General features: G+C 32.0%; 1 protein-coding gene across 2 annotated transcripts in view; it reads right to left on the minus strand.

Annotated features, from left to right (window-relative positions):
- Positions 1-26,545, minus strand: part of NUBPL (nucleotide binding protein like) — a 317,209-nt gene that overhangs the window by 87,653 nt on the left and 203,011 nt on the right. The gene's annotated exons all lie outside the window — the stretch shown is intronic.

Consider the following 26,545-nt stretch of genomic DNA (forward strand, 5'->3'; position numbering starts at 1 on the left):
GATCATTATATACTTCAACAACAATACTAGATGATGACCAGTTCTGATGGACCAGGCCATCCTCAGCAACGAGATCAACCAAATCATTTCTAATGGAGCAGTAATGAACTGAACTAGCTATGCCCAGAAAAAGAACTCTGGGAGATGACTAAAAACCATTACATTGAATTCCCAATCCCTATATTTATGCACACCTGCATTTTTGATTTCCTTCACAAGCTAATTGTACAATATTTCAGAGTCTGATTCTTTTTGTACAGCAAAATAACGTTTTGGTCATGTATACTTATTGTGTATCTAATTTATATTTTAATATATTTAACATCTACTGGTCATCCTGCCATCTAGGGGGGGGGTAAGAGGTGAAAAATTGGAACAAGAGGTTTGGCAATTGTTAATGCTGTAAAGTTACCCATGTATATATATCCTGTAAATAAAAGGCTATTAAATAAAAAAAATTAAAAAAAATATAAAAAAAAAAAGGTCAAGAAGTTCAAGAAGGTATAAGGCCTGAGAAAAAGCCTATTAGATTTGTAAATTAAGAGATCATTGATCTTTTTTGTGGTAGAGACTGAAAACATGCCCATCAGATGAGCAATGGCTGAACAAGTGGTAACATAAGATTGGGATAGAACACTGTTGTGCTATGAGAAATGATGAGGGGGGATGGTTTTAGAAAACTTGGTAAGACCAATATTAATTAATGCAATGTGAAGTAAGAAAAACTGGATGATTATTGTGCATAATGACAAAAATATTGTAATAATGGTCAACTATGAAAGACTTGGCTACTCTGACCAATACAATGATTCAAAACAATTACAAAGGATCATGATGAATAAAGGCTATCCCCCTCTAGGCAGAGAACTGATAAACTATGAATGTAAGTTGTAGTATAATTTTCTCATTTTATTTTTCTTCTTTTTTTGAATCTAGCTAATACAAAAATGTATTTTGTATAATTTCACAAGAATAAATCATGTCATTATTGTTTGCTTTCTCAGTGGGTGAAATGGGAATGAGAGTGTGTGGAAGAGAACCTGGAACTTAAAATTTCAAAAAAAAAAGAATGTGAAATATAAAGTAATAATTTTTGGAGAAAGAATTGTTAATAACTTAGTTACAGGATCAGTTTTGGTTGAATGATGAGTTTGAATGCAACAGAGATAACTTCATTTCAATAACCTTATTATTATTAATATCAAGAAGGAGTAAAACAGAGATGTATTTGCCAAAGTTATATTCCATTGTCATGGATAATATTCAGTATAGAAAACACAACAGAAGAATTTCCAACAAATGCTAGTGTCCTCCAAATATTCCTATTTGGAGATGCTAAAGCGTTAATTGCATCAAGCCTAGGAACATAACAGATCCTCCTAAATAAGATTCCAAATAACTAATGGGAAAACTAAAGTGTAAAAAAAAAATCCAATCTGACTATACTGTTTAATTGAATGGACAACCCACCGCACTATTTAGGGCAGACACTGCAGATAGATACTGAGATGGATCAGAGGAGAAGTATCAGAATTGAATGATTGCTTTGGGGATATCATATAGCATTTAGAAGAATGCTAATTCCTCCCTAAAGCAAACAAATAAACATAACAAGTAAAGAAAAACACATCTTTGTTTTTTAAAACACTAATGATCTAGTAATGCTATATGGCTTTGAGTCATGTAATATTATAATACTATGAATAAAGTTGAAGGGCACTCAAAAAGCAATAAAGAAATTCATCATGGGCACAAGAAGACATTATCAATGCATCTTACCAATGAAGAATAACAAAAGAAACCACATAAAGCATATCATGAAAGAAATTTCTGACTGGAAAAAAAAAAAAAAAAGATTGGTTAGTCATATGTTAAAATTAAAAGGTAATTGAAGGACAATCTATGTGCTCCATTAGCATTCAAATGGGCTTAAAATATCCAGAGAAAGAGCACACTGTTTTTTTGTCTAAAGTCTAAGATAGCTTCAAGTACAAGCGGGAATTTAAATATGATGAAATTGCCATTCACTTAAGTTGTAAGGTTCTATGGGAAAGAGATGAAAGTGTACTGCATTTGTCTTATAAAGACATCAACACAGTATTACATAGCTAGTTTAATAACTCTTTGATGATGATGAACTTTGACTACATATTTATTTCCACAAAAACCTTTTATGTGTCTTTATTCCTAGATGTTTAAACTGGGCTAGTCATTTCAATTGTTTCTGTTTAAGCATGAAATAATCTTTCAATGAAATGTCAAAGTTCATAAAGACACATAAAAGGTTTTTGTGGGAATAAATATGTAGTCAATCAATCAGCTAGCATTTCCTAAGCTTTTCTTACCAGACACTATGCTAAAATCAGATGATATAAAAAAGGCATTCTAAAGGAGGAAACAACATACAAACAACTATGTACCAACAAAATTGATAGTGAATAAATGATTTGCATCTTATTATCCAACTTTTAAAGAACTTTACTTAAAAAGATCCTAGATCATATTAAAAAATAAGACTACATATAGATATAGATATATCTCATTGGCCCTTTTGCTATGCTGCAGTTAGCTATGTCATTTATAAAAGCAATCATACTTGGTCTACAAGGCCCAATTAGACGACGATAGGGGTCGATAACTACACAAGGAAAATAAAATACATTTTAGTGGAAGAATTCATGAATTTCCAACCCAATTTCAAATTATCAAATGTATTATGACAAATGTTTCTTTCTTTGTATTTTTGACAATTTACATTATTAGAATGAGATGTAAATCTTTCTCTTGATTTTCTGCAGGTAAACTTTGATTTTTCTCAAGGCTCATGGAATACAAGCCAATAAAAATTAACACAGTTTATTTCTTCATCAATGATATCATTTCATTTCTGTGAATGAAGGTTTGTTGGAAAACTTTTGCTCCCTCTGTTGATCACATGAAAATGTCAATAGCAACAAATCAATGTTAGATAAGACAGAAAAATATGTTCAAGGAAAAAAAATACAGAAACATTAAACATTTGTTGCATAAATCTTATGGAAGCTTTCTCATCTCTAAGGCTAAAGTCTGAGCCCAGACAATTTTACAAAAGATCATTAATGAATTTTTATAAATGATAATAAAGTTAGAGGCTGTATGGCAAAATGGAACCAATATCAGCTTTGGAGCAAGAAATCCCTGAATTTTAGCCACTAACTATTATAAACTTGGGCAAGCCACTTAACATATCTGGACTTCAAGTGTTTTCATCAGCAAAAGGTGAGGAGGTTGTATTAAGATGTCTAAAATATCTTTTAGCTCCAATATGTTATGATTCTAAGACTCTTACTAATTTGTATTTATCTTCACAAAAAATAATTTTGTAAGTGATTCCAGTAAATGTCTTCTCAAGGCTAAAAACTAATTGAAAATTAAAGAACAAGCCCCCCAAAATAATGAGAATTATTATAAACTACTATTATAAAATGTAATTATATGCTAGAATAACTGAGAATTTAAAGTAGAAAAGTGCCTACAAAAATACAAAATGCTCTAATTCATAAAATAATAATTTTAAATTTAAATAATTTAAATTAAAATAAATAATTTTAAATAAGAGAAATTGAGTAAGCCAAAAATTGCTCTGAATGGACTTAAAAAAAAAAGAATTTTATTGTTTCACAATCAATAATGTTGATGTTACCTAGATTTACAAATTTTGTGCAATGTCAATAAAATTAACAAAGGAATTTATAGAATTAGAGAAAATAATAGCATTTACAGGAACAAAAGTTATAGAAGATCTAGATGAATAATGAGAGAGAGGGAATGATGGGATCATAGTATAACCTGACTTCAAATTATATTATAAAGCAGTAATTATCAAAATTATTTGGTGCTGGTTGAAAAACAAGAAGATAGAGCATTTCAATAAAATGGATAAACAAGAGCTGAAAGAAACTGAAAACAATAGAGTACTATTTTAATAAACCTAAGAAACTAAATTACTGGGGAGAAGAACTCTCAATTTGATAAGAACTGGAAAGAAACCCAAAATACAGTTTGGCAGAAATTGGGTTTAGGCTAGATCTTCTACTCTAGATCACAATAAACTCCAGATGGCTATAGCCTGAGTATAAAATACTGGACAGCTGCTTGAATGTATCTGTGATCTCATTAGTACAGATCCCAACCTACCCATGACTGCCTTCACTCTGTGACTCTTGACTACAAATTCCCATTAGTTATAATGATGGAGGGAAAAGAGGGCCTTTCTGTCTCTTGATATTGTAAAGATACCAATGAAACATATATTCCAACATACTGTTGTTATCTTTTGTTCTCAACATATAACTAGTCTGAATTCTTTTTCAATTATACATTTCTTAGTAAGTGACATTTTCTACTCTAAATCTTTTTAATTTTATAAAAATTTCACAGCTATCAATAGGTAAAGGACTAGAAGTGCCCACAAGAGATATAATAGGCAGCTCTGATTACAAACAAAAAAAAAAAAAAAAAAAAAAAAAAAAAAACAACAACAACAAGGCAGGAGAAACTACCAAATGGGGAAGGGAAAATCTTTGTATGATAAAATTCTGATAAAAGTATGATACCCAAGATCAATAAGAAACTGACACAAATATACAAAACTTAAAGCTATTCCCAAATTGATTGTGAAGAAAGGAAATGAATAGTTTTCAAAGGAAGAATTACAAACTACTAACAATAACATAAAATATTGCTTAAAATCAATAATAGCAAGAAAAATGCAAAATAAAACAACTCACTTCATGCCCTAGAAATTGACAAAGAAGGCAAAAATAGAAGTTGTCAATGATGATGAGGCAATGAGAAAACAGGAATACTAAACCCAATTAGTAGAGCTAAGAATTGATCTAACCATTTTTTAAAAACAATTATAATAATGCTAAAAATTATTAACTTGAATTCAGTTTTCTCTCCTAGTAGGCACATATACCCCAAGGAGGTCAAAATTAGAAAGATCTAGCATGAATCTAACATGAAAAGCATAATGTGCTTTTGATAGTAAAAAAAAAAAAAAAAAGACCTGGAAACAAAATTGACGCCCATTGATCAGTGTCCTAATGAACTAATTTCATTATATGAACTTAATGGAATATTATTATGCAGTAAGAAACACCATAAGGAATTCAGAGAAATATGAGAAGATGTTTTTTAACTGATACAGAATGAAATAAGCAGAACCAAAAGAATAATATACATCAGAAATGTCAAATATGTGGCTTACAGGCTAAAAATAAGCCATTAATACTGTTGAGTTTTGCCTGAAACAGATTAAAAGAATATTGGGGATTATTTAACAAAATAAATGAAATAAATTTTATTACATTTTAAATATTACATTTTAAAGTTGTTAGTGTTAACGAAACAAAACCTCCCTCTTTGCATCAAAGACATTAAGTAGGCAGAACACTGTATACATGCACAGACTCAGTTACTCTACCAATTATACTGAAACATTTTTTTTGTTTAGGATTCAGTGAACCCTTAAGGGAGGGTTCATAGGCAGTTGGGAGGAGTCAGGAGGAAATATTCATGAATGACCATAAAATGCAAAGATAAAAGGCATATATTTTTAAAAGAATCATTTGTATAAAGTACTTTAACTATGGATGAATGATAATTACTACTGTAAACTTTAATTTAGGTGAGAGTTCAGAGTAGTGAATTATGTTGATCAAAATTATGCCAATGTTACTACTGAAATATGCCACTCTAAACCTCCAGGGCATTAAATGCATCTAATTCTCCTAATGGTAGAAAGACTCAGCTTTGACATTCAATATATGTTTTTAACAGTTATTATTCTGAATTATACTTGAAAGAATAACATATAATTCATAAATACTGAAATTGAAAATCAACTAAAATTTCTTACATATAAGAAGCTCTCTGCATTTAATAAACTAACAGATGAAAAATTCCCACAGAATATCAAGGGAAATCCAAATAATAATCTATACTGGAATAAGACTATTATTATAGACTCAAGTATTGCCCAAAGTCTCCCAGACATAAAACTGATACATAAAAATTTAATAATATTTTTAAAAGTCAACACTATCCTAAATATTCATAATGTTTAAACTACATGGAATGAAAAGCTTTCAAAGTGTAGAAACTAGGCCAAGGAGAGCAATTTCAATGGAACAGGATGAGGTCCAAATCACCCTTGTTTCCTATGTGCTATTAAGAGTTGTACAGAAGATGCTTTTAGTGACACTGAAGATAATAAGCTTTTATCTTAGTACTTTTATTCAACTGCAAAAAGCAGTTATTTTACTTATGAGTTCAAAAATCCATAGAACATTAAGTATAAAAGAATAATAGCAGAAAGTGATGTCTTTGGGACTGTTTCTGTTTTCTTTCTAAAAAAAAATTTAAAGATGAAATAATCAGATGATGAAAATTGAGAGTTCACATTTCCATACTGTTGCAAGGTTTGCAGATTCTTTACATACATTATTTCATTTCAGTATCACAATAATCCAGTAATATAGGAACAATAAATATCACTAATCCCATTTTACAGATGAGAAAACTAAGGTTCAGAGATTTGTGTGATTCACCTGTGGTTAGAATTAATAAGTGTCAGATGCAGAATTTTAACTAATACTATCTTGACTCCCAATGCTATCTGCAAATTGCTTTTTCAATATTAAATATATGTAATTTTTGCATAATGTGCTGTTTTAGATTATCCATGTATTGTATTACTCTAGTAATATGAAGAATTAGCTAGGGGTCTGTTTTTACTCAATTTTCAAATTTATATTACATTTTACTTTCTGTAGAAACCACTGGGAATTATATATTTTTAATGGACTGAAGTGTTTACAAGTTATTTCCTAAACATATGAAAATTTTCTTAAGAATTTTAAGAAATCCAAAACATCTTGTGAGTGCCTATTTTTAGACACAGATTTAATCTCCTAAAGGTGTAACAAGGTCAACAGAGATCTCCATTACCATGATTTGATCAGCTTCAATGATGTAGCTAAAAAACAATTAGAGCCATCCTTTTTGAAGACATCGGAGTAAGTCTGGGTTACATTCTTTCTCTGGTAGTTTTTTTTTAAAAAAACTAGGACCAGAAACCAGCTTTCTCAGTACTGATCTCAGTGAAGGGGCAACACATTCCTTGTTTTTTAAAAAAGGTTTTTAGTAGACTGTTATCTTCTTTATATATACTAATGAGTATGAGATAAATCTACTTTTTGTATCTGTAAATTGTACTGATCTGAATATACCCATACCTTCTGTCCATTATCTGTGTTATATGAAATCAGAGTATATAATTGCTGTGATTTTTAAGATTATGTCTATACAACTCTAAGATACCACTACACACCTGTCAGATTGGCTAAGATGACAGGAAAAAACAATGATGATTGTTGGAGGGGATGTAGGAAAACTGGGACATTGATGCATTGTTGGTGGAGTTGTGAACGAATTCAGCCATTCTGGAAAGTAGTTTGGAACTATGCTCAAAAAGTTATCAAACTGTGCATACCCTTTCATCCAGCAGTGTTACTACTGGGCTTATATCCCAAAGAGATCATAAAGAAGGGAAAGGGACCTGTATGTGCACGAATGTTTGTGGCAGCCCTTTTTGTAGTGGCTAGAAACTGGAAATTGAGTGGATGCCCATCAGTTGGAGAATGGCTGAATAAATTGTGGTATATGAATATTATGGAATATTATTGTTCTGTAAGAAATGACCAACAGGATGATTTCAGAAAGGCCTGGAGAGACTTACACGAACTGATGCTGAGTGAAACGAGCAGGACCAGGAGATCATTATATACTTCAACAACAATACTATATGATGACCAGTTCTGATGGACCTGGCCATCCTCAGCAACGAGATCAACCAAATCATCTCCAATGGAGCAGTAATGAACTGAACCAGCTATGCCCAGAAAAAGAACTCTGGGAGATGACTAAAAACCATTACATTGAATTCCCAATCCCTATATTTATGCCCACCTGCATTTTTTATTTCCTTCACAAGCTAATTGTACAATATTTCAGAGTCTGATTCTTTTTATACAGCAAAATAATGGTTTGGTCATGTATACTTATTGTGTATCTAATTTATATTTTAATATATTTAACATCTACTGGTCATCCTGCCATCTGGGGGAGGGGGTGGGGGGTAAGAGGTGAAAAATTGGAACAAGAGGTTTGGCAATTGTTAATGCTGTAAAGTTACCCATGCATATAACCTGTAAATAAAAGGCTATTAAATTAAAAAAAAAAGATTATGTCTATAACTTTTTATCTTTTGGGAAGATCTCATTTTAGACTCAGTCTTACTTATCTTAGAAAAGGCCAAAATTACTTCATTTTCTTCATGATCAACTATACTTGGAATGTTTGAATTTAAACTCTAAATTTTAAATGCTATTAGTTTTCCAGATTACTAAAATTGAAATGTCCAGGCAGAAAATAAATCTCCATTCATTCCATTTGTTTTCAAAGTTAAATAAGGCTGAATTTAGGAACAAAAATATGGAGATTTACCTCTAAAGAGGTAGGAGCTCAGTCTCCTCATCTGAAAAATAAGGATATTAGATTAAATCTTTAAGTTCTTCCTAGTGCTAAACTCAATCAATGATCTCCTTTTAGCAAAAGCATCTAGGATACATGTCCAAATTCAAATGGGCACTGTTTATATCATAAACCAATTTATACACACTATTTGTTTAAAAGAGAGAGAGAGAGAGAGAGAGAGAGAGAGAGAGAGAGAGAAATTTTAGTTGCTCTGTCCCATGAAAGAAATGCTCTAAATTAGAGTTGAATGGCATTCATTGACAATGAATCTAATATTCATTCTCCCCATTATTTTGTCAAAAGAACAGAAATTCATTTTGAATTGGGGCTTTTAATAAAAAAGTGAAAGGCTTGTTAAGTATTAAGTGTAAAATTAAGAAATTGATAACTTCCCTGGACATGAGATGGTTATTATTTAATGTTTCTCTCCTTATCTAGCAGAATAGGAAAAAAAAGTCTTAAACAAATTATCAACACAAATTTCATTTTTAATCATGTCTTCATTTCCATGTGAATTATGTAATTTTGTTCTGAATATGAGTAATGTGAAAAAATGTGATTTCTTAAACAAAGTTAAATATTCTTTCAACAAACAGTAAGTGGTTAATATTATTTTGTAATTTACACAATTTTTTTACACATGAAACTCAAAATACTCAAATTTTAAATCAAAAGGACAATCTAATCCTATTAACCAATGACATAATTTGCCTTTTACAACTCATACAGTTATGAACTTGTTTCTGACCCATCTATTCATAATTGTTTATAAATATCACAGTTTCAGTTGATCTACTTTGAGCACATGTATGATGTTTCAATAACTAAGAAAATATCTTTTTAAAGCTTTTAATAAACAATCATCTCCAAAGTAATCTGGCAGGACTGGCCAATTCTCTGCACTTTTCTATTAATGAATATGCTACCATTTGTATCTGTAAGAAGTACTTGATAGCCATATTAAATATTATGCAAGTCACTTAAATTTGGGGGGCCTTCGTGTTCTTATCTATAAAATAAAGGGATTAAACTAGACATCTCTAAGTTATCAGTTATCTTCTAGTTCTAAATACTATGATACTTTATCTGAAAGCAATCCTGATAATTTTCTCTGACAAATTTATATTGAAAAAAATCCAATCATTTGACATACAACAACCATATTTTGTCCTATAAATAAAGTTCTAGCTCAAACATGAGTAGTAGTTTCCATACAGTAATATACAAAATGCCTCTTGAGGTTAGAAAAAGCGGGGTAATAATTTCTGTTCTTCAGCAACTTGGCTGCAATCTTTCCTACAACAAAACAAATCTGTTCTGGAATGTGTATATATTTTGATGGATAAAACAATAACTCTTCTACACCATACAACTCTTGCCAAGTATCCATTAATTATAATTCTGTTCAACATTTGCATAAGGAGAGAATAACCCTGGAAGAAGCCCCAAAATTATGTTGCTGCCTCTAAGAAGCCTTTTCAAGAAAATGAAAAGAAGAATTTAATATTCCTAGCATATTAAAAAAAGGTTAAGATAATAGTTTTTTTTCTTTTATAGCACTATATGTGACTCGGTGCCATAGTGACTTCAAGTTATAGTTCTCTGAAGTGTTCAAAAGACAGTATACCTTCCTCAATTAATCAATGGTCAAAGGATGTGAATAGACAGTTTTCAAATGAAAAAAATCAAAGCTACTAATAATCATATGAAAAAATTCCCTATATCACTACTGATTAGAGAAATGTACATTAAAATAATTCTGAGGTACCACCTCATACCTATTAGATTGACAAATATAACAGAAAAGGGAAATGATAAATGTAGGAGAGGATATGGGAAAATTGAGACACTAATGTATTGTTGGTAAAGTTGTAGACTAATCTAACCATTCAGGAAGAAAATTTAGAACTATGCCCAAAGGGCTATTAATTTGTGCAAATCCTTTGATTCAACAATACTGACTAGTTCTGTATCACGGAGATTTTCAAAAAGATGGGTAATATTTACGCAAAAATATTTATAGCAGCTTTTTTATGTGGTGTCAAAGAATTGGAAATTGAGGGAATGCCCATCACTTGGGGAATGGCTAAATAAGCTGTGGAATAAATGACTGCAATAGAATACTATTGTGCTACAAGAAATGACAGAAAAATTTCAGATTTCAGATTTCAGAAAAATCTGGAAAGACTTAAATTAACTAATGCAGAGTAAAGTGAACAGAACCAGGAAAACACTGTATATAGTAACAACAGTATTGTTCAATGAATAACTATGAAACATTTAGCTATTCTCAACAATTCAACAATCCAAAATAATCCTAAAGGACTCATGATGAAAAATGTTATCCCTCTCCAAAGAAAGTCTGATGGAGTCTGTATATAGACTGAAGCATGTTTTTTATTTTTTTGTTCAAGTTTTTTTTTTTTTCCACAAGACTACCAATACAGAAATATATTTTATATGATTACATACATATGTGTAACTGGTATCAGTTTATTTAGAACTCAAAATTTGCTAAAAATTAATGTTAAAAATTGTTTTTGCATGTAATTGGGGGAGGAAATAAGATATCTTTTAAAAAGGCAATAAAATAAATTAGAGAAGCCTAAAATTTAGCAGCATTTATATTTTCAGCGACATATAGAAAACAAGTTACTAGATTTATTTAAAGAGTGGCAGGAGTTGAAAGGACATTACTTAGCTTAGATATATGTTAATTTTCCCTTTTGATTAGAGTAAGCAAAGGCCACCAGAAAAAAAAAAAATGAACTGAAACTATTTTGAGCAATGGTCCTATAACTGTAATCTCATTTAACAAGACAAATAACCAGCAAAACAAACACACTGTCCTCAGTGGGCATAGTTCCCAATCACACACACACACACACACACACACACACACACACACACATACACACAGAGCTCAAATTGGTAGTGAAAAAATGTCACTAGAAAAGCCATAAATTGATTAGACCAAGAAAACTGCTGATAGGGAAAGAAACAGAGGTACGGTGCCTGATGAGTGCAACGGTAAGAGATTTTTAGTCACTGTGGCAATAGGCACAGGACCCTTCACAAGCAATAAATGCCTTTTCACTTTAAACAAAGAGTGAAATGCTAAGGTAGCTTAATCTAAAAATCCTGCCACACATCATTTTGCTGCATAACCGGCAGGCCTCAGGCTTTCCATTTTTTTTTTTTTTTTTTTTTTGGTCCAATTGCTATTTATAGGGCATCCTGACAAACAAAAAGATTCTCAGAATAAGAGAGCTTTTCACAGGCACAATTTCATAATGGACAATGGATTTTCTCTCCAGGTTCCTCTGAACCTAAGGATACTCAGGATATTAACTGGTTGATTACAATGTCATATCCAATGACCTCTTTGTCCCCTATGTCACTTTTTTCCCTTTCAAATGTGAAGGCACAGGCCGGTGACATAAGATGCCAATATGTGGCCAAGAAAAGCTCTACATGGCCACTCTGTTAGGATGCATCTGATATTCCCTTTGGAAATGAAAGAGAAGACAATGAAGGTACCCCGGCCATATGCTTCCTGAAGCAAAAATATACTTTCTCTTCCCCCACCTCCCCTTCCCAAACAGAAGCAATAACAAAAATACCAATTGCAGACATGTACATTTAAGCAAAATCAATATATGTGTGCATGCATGTACATGTGTATGCATATACACACATATGAATGGATGAAGGTCTCATTCTGTACTAAGTCCTTCTCCCCTTTAATAGGAGGTGAGTAGCATCTTTATGTTAGTCCTCTGGAATCACAGTTGGTTATCATTCTCCTGATTTGAGCTACTAATTGTTTTCAAAGTTAAACATCTCTGTCATACTGCTGTCAGGACATACACTGTTCTCTTGGTTCCATTCACTTGGCGTTCTCTCAGTTCATATAACTTTTCCCAGGTTTCTCTGAACCCATTCTTTTCATTGTTCTTTACAACACAAAAGTATTATTATAACATAACTTACTCAGCCATTCCTCAATTTCTGAGCGCACTCTCAAATTCTCATGCTTTGCCACCTTAAAAAGAGCTGTATTTTTTGTACAACTGTAGAATTTATTTTGCTTAGAATTAATCCCTCTTTTATCTATCCCCTACTAAATCCCTTTTCCTTCCTTTCATTCCCATTTCCTTGTTGAGTGTAATATATTTCTGTACCCAATTGTGTTTGTGTATTCCAACCTTTTTTTTAACATATGCCTTTACCTTTTATTCTTCATACTGCAAAACCTGCTTTCATCCCTGTGCATTCATAATGTAAATTATCAAGCAAAAAAAAAAATCACTACCTGTACTGTTTCCTACAATTTCCTTTTATAAAAATAATTCTTTCAATGTTATTTGTCTTAGAAAGTAAGATCCTAGGGAACAAGCATTATGTTCATTTGCTCTAAACTATACCCAGCAAAAAAAATGATAAATTAATATTATCTGATCATAATGATGATACTAAAATTAAACTCTTTTCTCCTTATGTTTTAGGGGAGATTATTGTAAGAAAAGGACTTAGAAAAGGTCAAATGAAATTGGGGATACTTAGTAGTTATCTAACTTGGATAAAACATTGTGAGCTTGAAAATGAAATGGTATAAACTATGATGGGAAAAGTATGTGGGAGAAAGACAAAGGGAAGAAACTGAAGCTTGACATAATGCCTTCCTCTCACACTCTATTCTAGGGAAAGAAACCTCCAGTAGGATGACTGGATCACATTTGGAAATGAAAGAAAAAAAATTCTATAGAATAGCTATTAGAATCCAAGCACAAACACACCATTTGCTTCTATAGATTTCAGATAAATTATTCTGTTCCTCATAGAATTATTGATTTACTCCTATTAGAGAAGAATAAAGTTCAATAATTGCTTACAGCTTATCAGTATGAATAATAATAACTAAAGCCCTTTCTAAAGAACCTCCCAACTCAGAAAAGGCAACAAGTAATTGATAGACTAAATAACAACTCAAGAAGGTATACCTCCATCAAAGACATAGAAACCTAACAAAAAAGGCCAGTCTTGACAAAAGTGCCTTCTCTCTTTGACAGAATCCAAAAGGCAGGATCAAAAGGCAGAAATTGTAATTAGTAACTTTCAATTCTTTGTCCTGTTTCCTTTTCCTCCAGCAATTTCTACAATTACCAGATATTGCATTTTTCCATAAAAAGAACATATAAACATTTTAGCAGCCTGGATAAGCTCTTACCTAAATTATTGGCCAATAATAATTGCTTTCAATGTATTTATCCCTGTGGCTGTCATACAATTCTTTTAGTACATAGAAGATAATTTTTAAAACCTTGTTCATATAATGAGCATGCAGTTAACCCCATTACGCAAAATGAACAAATACCAAAAAAAATTTATTAGCATTCAGAAATAGTATCTGCTTCTATGTACAGGTCTGCTGCTGTGCATTTCCAAAAAGGACAGCTCTTCCCAAGTGTAAAACATTTGATTTTACTCTCAATCTAGGCAGAGGAAAGCAAAGTGTGTATAATGGCTCTTTTCTTATTCACAATGTTTCATAAAATAGGTCTTTCTAAAGTGTAGAAGTGGGTTATTATAATACTTTTCATCTGTCTAGTGCCTAATAGTTTTCAAAGTGCTTTCACATCCATTTTCTCATTTGATCCTCACAACAGAGCAATGAGGTATGTAAAGCAGTTAAACTCAAAACTTCCAAAAGCATCTTCGAGTGTTCCTATGTGTTCCTATGATGCAAACCATAATCCAGAAATACCTGCTGTATCATTTATGTGACTTCTGTCCACAATGTCCCAAGTTTGTCATTCAGTGTGCTATGGTTTATCTACTGACATCACAAAAAGAACCAATAGAAGATACAGACCATCCTTAAGTCACCTCTTGTCACTGTTACCTGAATAGTCCATCTTCTTTTTTTGATCATACAACAGTTTGATGACATTCTTTATTCCAGTTCTTTGTAGCTCCTTACTTGATATACATTACTGCCTTTTTTTCACACATATCCTCCTCATGTCTTCCTCTGCTGCTCTCCAAATAATATTTTTTTTTTATTCTTCAGACACTATGGCATTCTATGAACTACAGTCAGACAATACCAACAGAATATTGTTATTAAGAATATGGGTCTTTATTTCTGGGAAAAACTTTGATGTTCTTGGCAGAGCTTTATCACTTCTCATAGAATCTAACCCACTAGCCTGTTTAATCCTGGCCCCATCTCACCATAAATGCAAATTGTGCTCAAAAGTCTGTCTAGACTTATGACAACACGTAAAGGTGAATAACCCTGGCCAAGTGTATATGTGTATTTTGAGAGGTGAGAGGAAGGGAAAAAGGAGACCCTGCAAAAGGAACATGGGTTGATGAAGAGCAGAGCAAAAGACAGACTCAGATTCCACCAGGAAGTTTTGGGGCAGAGATCCCCTCTGCAAGAACCAAGGATGAAGAGGAAAAGCATGGACATAACTTTATAAACATATAAAACATAGTCCAACCTCTTCATTTGATATATGAACAAACTGAGACCCAGAGAAATTAAGTGACTTGCCAAAAATCACTCAGATAGTAGATGTAAACCTAGATTTGAACTCTGGGTCTCTGAGTCTAACTCCAGGATACTTTTCACTGTGCCATGCTGGCAAAACAGAGCATGTCTTCGTGTTACATCAAAAGGCATAAGAAGCAATTCTACTTTGTTGAAAACACTGAAATAAATGTTAAAGTCTTTTACTCATGGTCAACAATTGGAGATAGAATGGGATTAACAAACAAAAGGAGTAGGGAGGGGAGAAGAAGGCAAGGTAGACAAAATCAGGAAAGTATCTTTCCCTTTATCCAATCATAGTTCTTGGATAGGACAAAAGAGTTATTCATGTGGAAGACACAGAGTGAAGATCACTTAGGATCCTCCAACCTAGCATACCATTACTTGAGGGAGGTGGAAAATTAAATGAATTGAGGGAAGATCATTTAATCAGACCACCAAATTATGTCCTTTCAGCCCAAATTACATTTTTTAAATCTCCAATAAAACAAACAGTCATTTTTAGCTTGAACTCTATAAGGCAGCTAAACAAATGACAGTCAATGCTCAAGAAATATCTATAGTAGCCTCTTAATTTTGCCTTTTGTTACCGTTAATACTGCATAGAAGAATCCTTATAGGAAGGCTTGATCTTCAAACATAGGAAAAAAAAATTGTATTGTTTGGTCGGTCTTTCCACACTTTCCTCCTTTGCCCCTAAGAATTAGAACTCAATAAATCAGATTTAGTCTCAGCTTTTTCTGGCTCCTAGGTCACTCTGGTCTATTTTTTCCCTTCTCTCATCATATCCTAATAATAGGCTTCCTGATCCCACAGGTACTGGTACTTTTCAAGATTACCTTATGTCTACTTTACATATGTTTCATATATACTTCTATGTACACACAGACACTCACACATACGTATGTATTATTTGCCCTATTAGAATGTAAACTCTTTGAGGGCAGGGATCATGTCTCTTTTGTTGTTATTATTTCATTGTGATCTACACAACACTGTGCCTGGCACATACTAAGCACTTGATAAATGCTGATAATTGACTGACTTATTGGACAAATGTTATAAGTTGTCCATTTAACTAAAAAATTATATTCTGAATAATAGCCATTCTTCATACATTTGGTTTTTAAAGTGTAGATGGTTACTTTTTATTAGATATGAATCTCACACAAGTCATTTTACATTTTGAATAACTATAGCTAAGTTTATATATGTTCTAATGACCAAGAAGTTCTTAGTATTCACATCCCTTTCCTGTTTCTCTACCACCATTGCAGAAGTAAGCTTAAGGGTCATTTTGTATTTTTCTATTTCTAAATTATGTGGACTTGCTAAATATTCTTTCTAATAAACAGGATACATGGTACTACAGAGTAAATGTTCAGTGAATATTTGTACAAAGAACCTCAGAGATGAGATATATCTTAAGAGTTCATTTACTCCAATTTCCTATCAAATGCAAGAATCTCATAAAAGATGGTTTTACCGTCTCTGCATGACCAAAGAATTTATCATCAAGGTGACCAGACTAACTGATTATATGTCTCTCTACATTTAGCTAGGCTTATATTCTGAAAGTAGATAAAATTCTATTGCTGGAACCATACTAGAAAACTTTCCCAAATAGCTGAAAGGGCCAGACACTTCACTATCACAGAGAACTCAAATGCATGATACAAAAAAAGGCATTAGAGCAGGCCTTTTTGGAGATAAATAAGTTATTTTTGTTTTAATTTTTTGCTCTGGAATTGTGATTTCCTCACACAGAGAACAGCCTAATATGAAAATTCCCTCCAGTAATATATAGAAGAGTATCTCATATTTCTTGGATGAATTATGTGGGATACTAAGAAATTAAATTCCTTGCCCATGATCACAAAGGAAGTTATTATAATCAGTAAAATGGGGACCATTTTGCAGATGAGGAATCAAGGATAACCTTAGATCAGATAAAAGCAAGTTAGTCAAGAGCTTGGACTAGAATCTTGGCCACCTGAAAAATAGTTTTAATACTCTTTCACAACACTCTGGGTTAAGAATGTTAACCAACAATTCAATATTAGTGTAGTCTAGCTGCCAAATAATGTTTGCCAAATGAACACATGTATATGCTGAAGTTATAATTGTACTAAATTTGCAAAGAGGTAGTAGGTAGAATCCATGGGTATTGACTACATCATCTAAAAAGAAAGAGAAGATGAGGCGAGATAAGGAAAAAAATCCATTAGAAAAACAAAGAAACAGAGAAGAAGCCCTCAAAGAGGTAGAAGGAAAATCAGTCAAGGAAATCAAAGAAAAAATAATAATTTCATAGAGATGAGAGTTGGATTCTATTCCTGAAATTTACTACTTATACAATGTTGAGCAAGTCACTAAACCATTCCATTCCTGTTTTCTCATCTGGAAAATGAAAAGTTTGGACTAAATGCCAAGGGACATCCAGCTCTACTTTTGTGGTACTATGATCTTATAAATAAAATTATCTGTAAAATGAAGAGTCCAAACAAGATGGTCTTGAAATCTCATTCCAATTATAAATCCTTTGATTCTATGATCCAATGATAAAGACAATTTTATTTCAGGAGACCATATCAGAAGGAGACCAGATTCTCTGAAAGTTAAGAGGCAAGGTATGGCACTTAGGATTGTAGGGTCCATGAATTATAAAAAAGAAATACCATGGATTTTGATTGTTTAAAAACAGCTCAAAACAGGATATGTGAGAAAGTCTGAATAAAAATAATTGCTAGTTAAGTGTAGATAAGTTTTTGTTTATTTTTAAGAGGAATTTTATCTTAGCTTGTTTCCTCTATTGACATTATTTTGTTTACATTTAACAAAATGAATTAACTACTTTATGTTTTGTTACTGTAAATAAATGACACAAACAGGAAAAATGCTGATGTTTCTCTGGGTTTGGACTTGCCCTTCAATTTGGGCTCCCATTTCCTACTACGGTTATCCAATTACAAGGCCAAAAATTATGTGGACTTGCTAAATATTCGTTCTAATAAACAGGATACATGGTACTACAGAGTAAATGTTCAGTGAATATTTGTGCAAAGAACCTCAGAGATGAGATATATCTTAAAGTTCATTTACTCCAATTTCCTATCAAATGCAAGAATCTCATAAAAGATGGTTTTACTGTCTCTGCATGAAATATAATGGGATGAGAAGCTCTCCTCACTAAAGGCCCACTGCATTTTTGAGCAGTTCTCATTTGGAAAGTTCTTCCTTAAACTAACGCCAAAACTTCCTTCCTTTAACTGCCTTATTAGGCTGGTAGAGATAATAGAAATTATATAGACACAGTATACTTGGATTTCAGGCAAGAATTTGACAAAATCTCTCAAGTTATGTGAATAAGATGGAAAGATGAGCAATAAATAATGCGAATCTTTGGTAATGACTTGGACAACATCTTGCATACAGAAGATATTAGATAAATCTTTGCCTAATTAAATTAAATTCTACTCAAAAAATAGTGATAGAAACTACTATGGAGGTGCATGTCTAGTGGAATGTCATTGGCATCTGTTCTTAAACCTGTACTATTTAATATTTTTATCAATGACTCTAAGGAAGAGATAAACAAAAAGCACTTTTCTCATATTTCCAGATGAGTGTTAGTATCAGAGGATTGAACATAGATCCAAAAAAATCCATTTCTTAAAAGCATATGCTAAATCATATAGGTTAATATTTAATGAGGACAAATATAAAGTTCTGTTCTTGGGTCTAAAACAGCCAACTGCATAGGCACATAACTAGGCAACTGTTCATATCATAAGGTAACAAGCCAAAGTACCTGAGAGTTTTAGTGAACAAGTTCAACAAGAGTCTATATTGGAATGTGATAGCCAAAAAAGCTAACGTAATCTTAAGCAACAAAAGCTATAATTGCAAAACCACTACTGAATCACTGTCTTTATCTCTGTGCCACATTTTTGTAAAAGGTACTATCAGCTTGGAGTGGGTCTAGAGGAAAGTGACCAAAACTATGTCATAAGAAGACTGGATGGAGGAACCAGAATGATTACCTTGAACACAAAAGATAGGGAAAAAGAAAAGAGAGGAACATAATAGTGGTCTTTAAATATTTTAAATGCTATTATTTAAAAGAAATATTAGACTTGTTTTATCTGGCTCCAGAGAACAGAGCTTAGACCAAATAGATAAATGTCCTAGGGGAAGATTTCAGCTTATTACAAGCACAAACTTTGTAACCACTCTAGCTATATAAAAGTAGATGGCCACTTGTGTGTGATATTATAGAAATGAGATTTTTGCTTCAGGTTTTAGTTAGAGGAGATGTCCTCTTTAAATCCCTTTCGAATCTGAGATGTTATGTCTCTAATAGTTTCTAAGAGTTTCAGAGTTAACAAAAACAAAATGGAAACTATTGCTCTGGAATATAAGACACCAAGCACTGACTACTGTTGTAGCAAAATCTTCTATCAACAAGTTATTTTAGAAGAATGAAAGATCGGTGTTCTATAGTTTAACAGCTGCATACCCATGAATAGATGACTTGATTTCCTTTCAAAGATACTTTTTTCTATAACTTTTCAGAAAAGTATTTGCTTAGTGATGCTACTGAATTAAATCAGAGATTCTCACTCATATTGATAATTTATAATCACATAGTAGTTTTCTTCTAAAGAACTCTAAGTACTTTTACAAATAACTTTGAATACCTAACTGATCTTCCCCCACAATAAGAAAGGTTCCAATTTAAGCACTTCCTCTTAACCTAAGTGATGTCATTAAATGAAATAGCCAACTGTTTGACAGCTACTAAAGAAATCAGATAATATTATGAAAAAAAATAAACCACAGTTCTGTCAAACAGCCTGAAAATTAAAAAAAAAAGTATAAGTATATGCAAAAATATGCCAAGAAAGTAAATAGCCTGACAGGTGCAAGGAATTTTATTGAGATTCATTGCTATGTATTAATCTACTAAAGGCAGATATGAAGATAAGAATATTAGTTACAATGGCCCTTAGAGATAATCTAGTCCAGCTCTCTCATTTTTACAGATGAGGAAATGAAGATCTAGAACAGTAAAATGATTTCTCTGTAGTAACAAAATAACTAGCAAAGCTGGAATTTGAACCCACTGATTGTAAATCCATTGATCTTTTATTTTTCCGCCACTGATTACAGTATACCCATGCTGAAGAATCCCTGCAGGCCACATCTTGATTTTGTTTTAAAATGTAATATTATTTATGTTTAATGTATTTTTACTTATTTTGTTAAATATCTCCCAATTATATTTTAATTTGGTTTGGGCTGTAGTCAGGAGTGCTCTGTGTATTTGCTATCTCTGATCTGGATCACTTTGAAGATTTTTGTCACTCTAAATCGCATAACCTTCTTACTTCAAAGGGGTAGTACAAAGGAAAATTCATGCAAACATGAGCTGTTATCAATAGTTATTATTATTATTGGTGGTGGTAGTAGTAGTAGTAGAAGAAGAAGAAGAAGTAGTAAAATACAGACAAGAATAATTAGAGGAAGAAAAGACTGAGGAAGTAAAAAAAGTTTTCTTTTGTGTGTTGGAATGTTTTATACAGATATATCTGTATTAAATAAGTTAGGATAATTACTACAGTACCATCCTATGAAAAAATCTCTACAGATAGCTTTGCTATTTATCCCTTTCTTCTCCCTATACTATTTCTTTCTCTCTGCAATTAAATTCCCATCTTTGGTTGACAGATAGATCCTATATGTACTAAGTATTGCTAACAAGGCTTGCTGTCTCCTGGTTATCTCCCCATGTGAACCCCTTGAGAACACGGACTGTGTTTCTGCCTTTCTTCGTAGCCTTAGTACTTGACCCTTTCCTTGGCCCATGCTTTAAAATATTTGTTGACTAACAATTGTGACATATACAGTACAGTCTTGAGAAAATGAAATACTTGTCATTTAGAGGGAATTTCAACAAGCTTAGTGAGAGCTTGTATCAAGTCCAGTGAGTCCTATTACCTCAAAATGCCTCAAGCAAGGCATCAAATAAATTAGTAAAGGCAAAAACAAAGGAAAGGAACTATTCCCAACAAGATAATTCCTAAAGAAAATAACAGTAGAAAGCTACTTGATTGGCCTACTGCTCCTGCCTATGTCCAATGCTTTCTATTCTCATCCTGAGCAATATATGGCTGCAGAACTCTGTCCACTCTTACTTCTCAGAGCATCTATAAGGCAATGACCCAATGATCTCTTCCCTTCTTTCCCTTTCTCCACTTAAGAAGAGTTAAAGATTTATAAATTGATCCAACTCCAGATAGATAAGGAGGACTGGCTGTGAAAAGGGTAGGCAAATAGTTGCTACAGTAGATAGAGTATCAAGCCTGAAGTCAGAAAGACCTAAGTTCAAATATGGCTTCAAACACTTACCAGCTAGTGGAATCCTGAGCAAATCACATAATGCTCTTTCCCTCAGCTGCCTCATCTGAGCAGAAAAGGAACAGTATCTTTGCCAAGAAAAACCCAAATGGGGTTAAAAAAAAAAAAAAAAAGAATGGAACATGAATGAAATGACTAAACAACTACTTGTGATTCCAAAATAGCTCGAAAGTCACTAAATAAGCTAAATAAATCACAATGACAACTAAAACAAGGTAAAGAAAGGAGATTTTTAGCAAGACAGCTATTTGAGAGCTCATGGGTTAACTGCACTCTCTGTCTTTATCTTGAAAGAGAAGGAAGTGTACCAAAAAGTAAAAGAACAGTTACAAACAACAGAGAGAAAAGAAAAGAACTCATCACAAGAAAAATCTTCAGAAAAAAAAAAACCGGAGATGAAAGAGCAAAACAAAAATGAGAAAACAATAAAAGCAAATCTAATATAATGAATAAATATTATAAATGAAAGAAAATAATCCACAGCCCCTGAAGTAATGGTATATACTTCTGTACCAACCAAGAAACCCACAAAATAACAAGTGAAGACCCCCAAAAGGGTTCAAAATAACAATAAAAGGATTTTTAAAAAATTTTAAAGGACATAATAGAAATCAGAGAGGTAATTAGAACTATGAATAAAGGATTTTTTTAAAATACAGAATTTAAAGCAAATAGATATTATCTCCAAACACCAATATTTATTAAGAAAAAATACAGACTTCACACTCAAAAATAAAGAAGTTAAAGAAAAATTAACTGAAAAGAATAAAGAGGTCACATGATTAGAAAAACATATGGGATTTCACAAACCAAACAAACTGGCCTTAAAGACAGAATGAAAAGATATAAGGATTATAGGTCTTTCAGGAAGATATAACAAAAATATTAAAGGAGCTACAGGAAAACAAGCATATTGATGCTGACCTGTGAATGAGTATAACCATTCTAGAAAGCAATATGGAATTATACACAAAAATTGCCAACAATATGTTTCTTTAGACTTAGTATACTTAAACCCATATCTCCCCCCACCAAAAAAAATCAAAGAACAAGTAAAAGTACTTTTATGTACAAAAGTATTTATAATAGTTCATTTTGTAGTGGCAAAAAAAAATTGAGAGAGAAAAAACTAAGAAGACGTCCCCTAAGTGAGGAAATAGCTGAATAATATGTTGTATTATAAAAGTATGATGGAGTATTACTATGCTAATAGAAATAAGGAAATAGATTATTTTTTAAAAACATAAAGGCATATGAACTGATGCAAGTATTTTAAGAAATGAACAATTTTAAGGACTTTTACAAAGTGATGACATGAATGTGAATGACATGAACAGAACCAGTAGAACAATTTATTCAAGATAATAACATTGTAGAAATAACTTTGAAAATCATAAGAATGAACAATACAGTGACTTTCATGACACTATGATGAAATATTCTATCCATTACAAAAAGTAACTGATTTAAGTGGAGGAATAAGATACATATTCTTTTGTAGACAGCTGCTGGGGAAATATATTTTGCTTAAAGCAACTAGGTAGCCCAGTGGACACAGCAAGAGGCTTAGAGTCTAGAAAATTTAGTTTCAAAGAAAGCCTCAGATTCTTTCTAGCTGTGTAACCTTAGGTAAGTCATTTAACCTCTCTGCATCAGTTTTGTGAGCTCTAAAATTGGGATAATAATTGCCCCTGACTCACAAGACTATGAGGATCAAATAAGATAACATTTGTAAAGTCCTTAGCACAGTGTATGGCACATTGGAGGTACTTTATAAATGCTTATCCCTTTCCCCTTAAGTATGCATATTTGTCAAAAGAAATTTGTTTTTTGGTTTTTTGTTTGTTTGTTTGTTTGTTTGTTTTTCTTATCAAATAAGGGAAATACAAGTTTGCTAAAGGTATTGCCCACCATCAGGGAGAATATTCCATAGAGACTCAAAATGAAGGCGGGATTCCCTATGAATGGTGAGGATGTCCACATGTTCTTGTCTATAGATGTTACTGTACCGACTATATCAAGTCCTGGGACACTTCAGAGCTTCCTAAATGATATTCATAATTACTTAAAAAATATTTTGGCCTATACATATGCATTGGAAAAATCAAGTAGATAAAAAATACCTATTGTCATAAACAACCCAAAGAGTTCATATGAATCATATGAACCATATGAATAGATAGTGTGAATGTACCATAAGCTAGGCCCCAAATTGAATAGGAGGAGGAAAGAGAGCAAGATTGCTTTTGAAAAATTATGCAATTCTTTTATTGACACCAGATTTCACTATAAATTATAACCTATCGTTTTAATATCAATATTCTACTAATGACGTTATAGCCCCAAATTGAACAGGAGGAGGAAAGAGAGTAAGATTGCCTTTGAGAAATTATACATTTCTTTTATTGACATCAGATTTGCACTTCTGGAAATTTCACCAAATGGAGGGGGGGGAAATTATAGACCAGTTTTCCTAATGAATACCAATGCAAAAATTTTGAATAAAATATTAGCAAGGCAATTACAGCAATATATTACAAGGATTATACACTATGAATAGGTGGTCATATTGGATATGCAAGGTTGATTAAATATTGGGAAAACTATCAACATTATATGCCATATCAATAGAAAACCAACAAAAATTATATGATTATTTCAATGGATGCTGAAAATACTTTTAACAAAATACAGCATCCATTTTTATTAAAAACACTAGACAGGTTAGGAATAAAGAGAATGTTATTTAAAACAATAAGTATTATTTATTTAAAACCATCAACAATTATTATCTTTAATAGGGATAAGCTAGAAGCCTTCTCAAAAAGATAAGGAATAAAGTAAGTGTGCCTGTTATCATCACTACTGATAGTACTAAAAATATTAGATATAGCAGTAGGAGAAGAAAAAAAAAAATGAAGGAATTGGGATAGGCAATGAGGAAACAAAGTTATCACTTTACAGATGATATGATGGTATAGAGAACCCTAGAGAATTAACTAAAAAGCTACTTGCAATAATTAACAACTTTAGTAAAGCTGCAGGATATAAAATAAACCTACATAAACTATTAGCATTTCCTTATATGACTTACAAAGACCAGTAGCAAAAAATAAAAAGAGAAATTCCATTTAAAATAACCATAAACAGTATAAAATTCTGCCAAGTCTACCTGCCAAGACAAATCCAGGAACTATATAAACAAAATAAAAAACACTTTTCACACAAAGTCAGATCTAAATAACTGGAAAAATATCAATTGTTTATGAGCAGGCCTAGCCAATATAATAAAAGCAACAACTCTGCCTAAATTAATTCAATTATTCAGTGCCATAACAATCAAACTACCAAAAATTATTTTATAGAGATAGAAAATAAATAACAAAATTCCTCTGTAAAAGCAAAAGGTCAAGAATATCAAAGTAATTTATGAGGGGAAAAAATACAAAGGAAGGTGGCCTAACAATCCCAAATGTCAAACTCTATTATAAAGAAACAATCATCAAAATTATCCAGTACTGGATAAGAAATAGAATGGTGGATGAGTGGAATAGATCAAGTACACAAGACACAACTGTAAATGAAAATGGTAAACTCCTTAATTTTTGATAAACCCAAAGATCCCAGCATTTTGAATAAAAACTCACTATCTGGCAAAAAGTCCTGGGAAAACTAGAAAACAGTGGAACACAAAATAGGCGTAGACTAGCATCTCACACCATATACCAAGATATGTTCAAAATGTGTAAAAGATGTAGACATACAGGGTTATACCATATTCAAATTAGAAGAACAAGAAATAGTTTCATCTATTAGATCCATGGAGAAGGGAAGAATTCATGAGCAAAAAAGAGATAGAGCATATTATAAAATATAAAATAAATAATTTTGCTTATGTTAAATTAAAAAAACTTTTGCATAAAGAAAACTGACGCAAGATTAGAAGGAAAGCAGAAAGCTGGGAAACAATCTTTACAGCAAGTGTCTCTGATAAAGGTCTCATTTCTCAAATATATAGTGAACTGAGTCAAATTAAAAAGAATAAAGCCATTTTCTATTTGATAAATGGTCTAAGGATATGAGCAGACAGTTTTCAGATGAAGAAATCAAAGCTATCTGTAGTCACATGAAAAAGTGTTCTAAATCACTTTTGATTAGGGAAATGTAAATTAAAACAATTCCAAGTTATCACCTCCTACCTATGAGATTGGCTTATATGACAAAAAAGAAAAATGATAAATGTTAGAGAGGATCTGAGAAAATTGGGACACCAGTGCACTATTAATGGAGCAATGAACTGATCCAAACATTCTGGAAAACAATTTGATACTATGCCCAAAGGGCAATCAAACCGTGCATATGCTTTGATCTAGCAATATCACTACTAGATTTATATCCAAAAGAGATCATTGTTTTAACAAAAGGGGAAAGGATTTACATGTACAAATATAATTATAGCTATTCTTTTTGTAGTGGCAAATTATCGAAATTGAGGAGATGCCCCAAAACTGGGAAATGGATAAACAAATTGTGGTATAGGAATGTAATTGAATACTATTGTGCAGTAAGAAGTGATGAGCAATCAGATTTCAGAAAAACCTAGAAAGAGTTATATGAACTGATGCAAAATGAAATAAGCAGAACCATAAAAAGATTGTAGACAGTATCAGCAACCTTGTATGATGATCAACTATAAATAGCTTAACTCTTCTCAGCAACACAATAATCTAAAATAAGTACAAAGGGCCCATGATAGAAAATCTATCCACATCCACATAAAGAACTGATGGACACTGAATGCAGATCATAGCATACTTTTTTGCTGTATTATTTTGTCTTTTTTCTTTTTGATAGTTTGATAGTTTCTTCTTTTTATAACTGTGATGAATATAGAAATATGTTTTACACATATATAATGTGTATAATATAATTACACATATATAACCTATTATGCCTACTATTATTTTAGGAAGAGGGGAGGGAAGG

The sequence above is a fragment of the Sarcophilus harrisii genome, chromosome 2, assembly GCF_902635505.1.
Source record: "Sarcophilus harrisii chromosome 2, mSarHar1.11, whole genome shotgun sequence".
NCBI classification, from domain to species: domain Eukaryota; kingdom Metazoa; phylum Chordata; class Mammalia; order Dasyuromorphia; family Dasyuridae; genus Sarcophilus; species Sarcophilus harrisii.